The sequence below is a fragment of the Tachypleus tridentatus genome, chromosome 12, assembly GCF_004210375.1.
Source record: "Tachypleus tridentatus isolate NWPU-2018 chromosome 12, ASM421037v1, whole genome shotgun sequence".
Classification (NCBI taxonomy): Eukaryota; Metazoa; Arthropoda; class Merostomata; order Xiphosura; family Limulidae; genus Tachypleus; species Tachypleus tridentatus.
The window spans coordinates 116,358,018-116,364,469 of NC_134836.1; positions in this window are offsets into that span (position 1 = coordinate 116,358,018).

The following is a 6,452-nucleotide window of genomic DNA, read 5'->3' on the forward strand; positions in this document are numbered from 1 at the left end:
TACACTTCTTATGAAGTGTCCCTTTATGGAACACCAGTTAGTCTGTTGGCTTACAACGTTAAAATCCAGGGTTTGATTCCACACACCATACATGGCATATATCCCACTGTGGTTTTGCTTTAAAACAAGCCTAAAACACAGTTTATTAACTTTGATGTCGTGCGAAAAATTTGTAGCCCGATTCTAATGAATTGAGGGAAAACAGAAGCTTATGCTACGTATAAAATCATTATACACTGAGAAACGTATCATTAACTCTTTAGAAGAAAGTCTATAGAATTATTTCTGCTATAAAGTATTATAAAGTTTAGTAAGTAGTAGTTTGAACTATTTTAAGCTTTTGACAGTTTGTTAGAGAACCCTAAATTATCCTTACGAACGGGGCCCAGCATGGCCAGGGGGGTTAAGGCGTTCGACTCGTAATCTGAGGGTCACGGGTTCGAAACCCGGTCGCACCAAACATGCTCGCCCTTTCAGCCGCGGGGACGTTAATATGTGATGGTCAATCCCACTATTCGTTGGTAAAAGATTAGCCCAAGAGTTGGCGGTGATGACTAGCTGCCTTTCCTCTAGTCTTACACTGCTAAGTTAGGGACAGCTAGCGCAGATAGCCCTCGAGTAGCTTTACGCGAAATTCAAAACAAACAAACTTAAAATGTAATTTTAATATTGATATTTGTAAGGCAATCACCATATCATATAGGTTGCCATCTATTGGTGAAACTACACACTGGTTTTTAAATATTACCAAAGTCAATGAGTAATCTGAGACAAAGCTAAAGTTGACTTCAAATTTAGAAGATAAAAAACGAATAAAAGCTGAGATTAAATTAATTTAATAACTTTTTAAGGTTCAAATAACAGCCATTTTTAGGTTTATATTTTCAAAACTTTTCCTGAAAAAAAAGTATGTGTGAGTAGGGGCGTAGATTTTTTACACCTGATGGGGGGATGATTTTTGAAACCACTTATGTGGACTGTTCAATTTGCAAATTGGTAATCTCTGATTACGTGAACCTGAAAGCTGCAAACACGCAGTCACAGAGTAATCTTTTTGTCACGATCCTAAGTGGCCAAGCGTGTTAAGGCGTGCGACTCGTAATCTGAGGGTCGCGGGTTCACAACCCCGTCGCGCCAAACATGCTCGCCCTTTCAGCCGTTGGGCGTTATAGTGTGACGGCCAATCCCACTATTCGTTGGTAAAAGAGTAGCCCAAGAGTTGGCGGTGGGTGGTGATGACTAGCTGCCTTCCCTCTAGTCTTAGACTGGTAAATTAGGGACGGCTAGCACAGATAGCCCTCGAATAGCTTTCTGCGAAATTCAAAAAAACAAACAAGCCACGATACTTGCATGTATACTTAGGCCTACTGACTGGTACTTACGAACAATCGCTTAGATCGAAAAGCTTAGAAGCACGCCTATATTAAAGATGTACATTTCGGCTACTGAAAAAGCCTACATCTAGGCCTAATTATGTAATTCGATTGGTAAGAACACGAGAATCACAAGAACAAACACACAATTTGTAGGCCGGTGATGTAATAAAACAATTCAACTGTAGGGGAAGGTAATTGTATGCACCCTACCTAAAATGAAAGGGGGTGTATACCCTCCAGGATGTAAGTAAGTTCTATTTGAATACGAAATCCAATTCAAACAGATGTACACACCGTAGCGAGAGATGACACGGAAGCCTGTCTGTTTGTTTTCTTATAGCAAAACCACAGTGGACTATCTACTGTGTCCACCGAGGGGAATCGAACCCCTGAGTTTTAGCGTTGTAAATCCTAAGACTTATCGCTGCCCCACCGGAGTACGAGATGACATGGTTTGTTTGGAATTTCGCGCGAAGCTACACGAGGGTTATCTGCGCTAGCCGTCACTAATTTAGCGGTGTAAGACTAGAGGGAAGGCAGCTGGTCATCATCACTCACCGCCAACTCTTGGACTACTCTTTTACCAACGAATAGTGGGACTAACCGTCACATTATAACGCCCCCACGGCTAATATGGCGGGCATGTTTGATGTGAGGGGACTTGAACCCGAGACCCTCAGATTACGAATTAAGCGCCCTAACCACATGGCTATGCCAGACCGAGATGAGATGGAATTCAAAAGTAGCGAAAACAGGAACAAAACGCATAATATATATATATATAATCCAGTGTTTAACAAACAACTCATAATAACATGCATTAGTGGCTTGCTATAAATACTTGTTTGTAAAAAATGAAACTAATATTAAATAAACTGATCATGCTCCAGTGAAACAAAAGGGTGTTCGGATGAAAGCAAGTGCCCGATGTGACATGCAGACTCACGACCGCAAGGGTATACACGTGTCTTCTATATTCATCAAAACGTTTTTGTTAAGCAGCAGTCATCAACAGCGATATCAAAACAGTTGTTAAGAACTTTCAGGAAAAATAATAATCTGACGTGTAGTATTGGTTTGGTTTGTTTTGAATTTCGCGCAAAACTACACGAGGGCTATCTACGCTATCTGTCCCTAATTTAGCAGTGTAAGTCCAGAGGGAAGGCAACTAGTCATCACCACCCACCGCCAATTCTCGGACTACTCTTTTATCAACGAATTGTGGGATTGACCGTCACTTATAACGTCCACCTGGCCACGCCGGGACGACGTGTAATAAAGCCAAATGATTGTTTGTTCTTGAATTTCGTACAAAGCTACTCGAGGGCTAACTGTGCTAGCCATCCCTAATTTAGCAGTGTAAGACTAGAGGGAAGGCAGCTAGTCATCACCACCCACCGCCAACTCTTTTACTAACGAATAGTGGAATTGACCGTCACATTATAACGCCCCCGCGGCTGAAAGGGCGAGCATGTTTGGTGCAACGGGGATGCGAACCCGCGACCCTCAGATTACGAGTGGCACGCCTTAACACGCTTTGCCATGCCGGGCCAAAGCCAAATGAAATCATAGAATGACTAAATACATGTTTAACACTTCCCTTTGTTCCATACTTATCCATGCAACAGTCGGTGATCCCCAAAATAACTCAGGTTACTGCACATACTTCCCATATACCTCAAATAAACAACAATTATTCCTGTTTTTTGCAATATTAAAAAGCAATTATGTTCAGCTACTGCAGTTTTGAGTAACATCACATCTTGTAAGTCACTCTAAACTCGTGATTCCAAATATTACTCAGTATAAGCTATGTTTTTAGATGATGTACTAGTTAGTTCTATTGTCTATCCACCTTATTTTGCAATGAAAAAAGTTATTGCCGGAACACTGCAAAATTTCACAGAAAGGTCGATTGCAGTTGAAAGTTCTGCTTTATATCACTTCCCCCTATCACTAGAAAATAAACGAGCCATTATTTTAAAATTATCAGGGGCGATCATGTTTGGTATACAACGGGGATTTGAACCCACGATCTTCGGATTACGAGTCGAACGCTTTAACCCACCTGGTCCCCCTTTATACGGGTGTAACGAGAATGATCATTGACAGAAGTTACCTGAATGGATTGTGGGACGTCGCACGAGAACTTCTGTTTGATATAAAATGTGACATCACAACTTCGATTTTTTTTTAGTGCACACAGAAATCTTCTCTGCTTTGGCAGCTGAAAGTGACAGAACACCGAAGTAAATTAATGGTTTCAAAGGGCAAACAAACTGCGTTGTATAGATCTTTTATATTTTTGCTTTTAGACCAAGCATTGTTAGTAATTAGTGTGATTGTGGGCCCGATGTTCGTGTGTCGTTACCGTAATAAAAAACAAAATTGTGCCCTGATGAGTGATGCTGACTAGCTACCTTCCCTCTTAAGTGTATAATTTGAAAACTAGAGACGATTGGTATAGATAACTCTTTTGTAGTCTTGCGCGAAATTCTGAAAACAAATAATTCCTATGCTCCAACTTTGTCTATCATTTCAGTAACGTGCAGTTTGAAAATTGTCCCTGAATACCACAGATGTATTGCTCGGGTTTTTCTTTAAATTTTGTAAGTTCTATTATTAAATAGAATAACCATTTGATTATTCAATATCCTAGAACTCATCAACCCGATTCAAATTGGAGGGATTACCACTGTGTTTGTTCTAAGTCAAACACAAAACTACGCGATAGGATATCTGTGCTCTGCCCACCACGGGTTTCGAAACTCGATTTCTAGCACTGTAAGTCCACAGATATACCGCTGTGCCACAATGAGGGGGGATCATTGCTAACATTTGAAAGCGGAGTTTGAAGGCAGTGGTTCTACATATCTTACAAAGATTTAACTGACTTTGTGATATTCGATGTTTCATTTCTTTAAGTGGCAAAACCTTCATACTCGAGAAATACTATCGTGATGAGGTCTTTTCTGACACTCACTTATGGAGTTCTTTTTTATTAACTGAAATATACAACTCAGTTACATAGAATATTAATAGTTTCTTGTTGTTGACTCTTGGTCAAGGCTGTTGTGCCATTAACATTAATGTCTTAAAACAACTATATATAGGTCTATCTCCTCTTTCGGAATCAATATATTACGAACGTGGTCTAACCATACATCCGAATGATTACTACACAAAATACAGTAAAGTATTATTAACTACCCGGTCAGACATAAACATGGAACTTTATTTTCCCTTTATTTTATTAGTGCAAAATTAGAAGCGGCTACACACAGGTAGCCTTGCGAGGAAATTTTAAACTAAAGCAAACAGAGAAGTGAAGGAAGCTTATTGGCAACGAACTCCGGTTCCAAAATATCGACCTTTGACCTTAAATCACTTAGACAAGCTTTCTACTTCCCCCTCTGAAACAGGATTTCGATACCAGTAACCGCATAGTACAGAGAACCAATTGCGTAGATTAACTACAACCAAACTGTTCAGGATAAAACTTTATTTTAACACTTTATTTAATATTTACGTTATTGTAATTCACTGACTTTCTAGGTTCGTTTTCTTCAATCTAATTAGCAGTCTTTCTAACCTGTACTTTCAACTTTTATCTCACGTTAGTAGCAACCTCTACAGTTTCCACATTACTCGTTTCATTGGTCACATCATTACTTACACCGTGTTTTTAAATTTTGCACAAAGTTGCACCAGGGATTTCTGCACAAGCCGTCCCTAACTTTGTAGTGTAAGACTAGAGGGAAGGCAATTAGTCATTACCACCCACCGTCAACTCTTTTATCAACGAATAGTAGGATTGATAGTAACTTTATTATAATGCCCCCACGGCTGACAGGGCAAGGATGTTCAATGTGACGGGGATTCGAATCTAAAAACTCCCTAATCCATCCAGTTCACTCCTAGAACTTTTAGATCTAAGAGTTGTTAATCCTATTCTTGCCCTTGCACGATTTCTTATTACCGGTAACTAATGTCTGAAACCTACTGCGCTGTATGAATGTTAACATGTTGACTGCCAAGTATTTCAGCTACTACAATACAACTCTAATGCTTCTTGATTTTGTAACTTTTTTCGTGACGCCATTTTGGATCGAAAGTGAAACAATTTGTAAGTAGGACAACTGCATGTATAGTGCTGACATCTAGCGTTAAAGTTAGGTATTATTGAGAACGAATTAACTCGTCCGTTCCGCGGCATTGTGTTACCGATCGGCTTGGACGAGTTATCACGTCTACGGCACTGACCAGGTTAACTGTTCTTATTACAAGGGAACAAAAACAGAATGTAATCAATCGTATTTTATTAAGCTCTGTCAAAGTGGTAATTACTTATATCAAATGTTATAAAGTACTTCTCTACCGTATACCTTGAATATTTTTAGAACAATTTGCGAATGATTTAGTGGAAGAGCGAGTTTCACTCACTCACTGATGAACCTACAGACGTTCATGTTACAAGCACGCACGAAATTCTTGCTTTTGGAACAATCCTTCCATATATACTGTGGTGTGCCGTTCTAGTCAACAGTTGTAGTTTCCCTTCACAAGAAGGAAACGTTGGAATGAGAACAAATATTTTGTTCATGTAGTATTTATTTTGTTTCTTTTTTATCAGGTAAACAACTTATTTTAGTTTTCACTCGGTATGCAATATTCTTAAAATTTGAACTCGGAAATTAAAAGTGTGCCTTTAACATATCACAGAGGTTTAAATCTAGTTTATACGGGACGTCATTCAACTTGCTCAGTCTCATGGCCACGATTATTACTTTTGGGGTCTTCCCCTGCACTCACAACCTTCACTTTGCAGACTACTGCTTATGTTGAACTTAGTGCACAGCTACTCATGGACTCTTTAATTTTGAAATGAAACTACAGGGAATGCAGCTACTCAGTAACACAGCCAATACTCTCCAGATCAAATAGTATGATCTGACAGTCACTCTTATAAAATATCCATGACCCAAATGTATGGACGACGTTTTATTTTTGGGCGATACCAGACATGAACCGAGGAACCTCATAACTCCAAAGTCTGGTACTTTAACAACTGGGCTA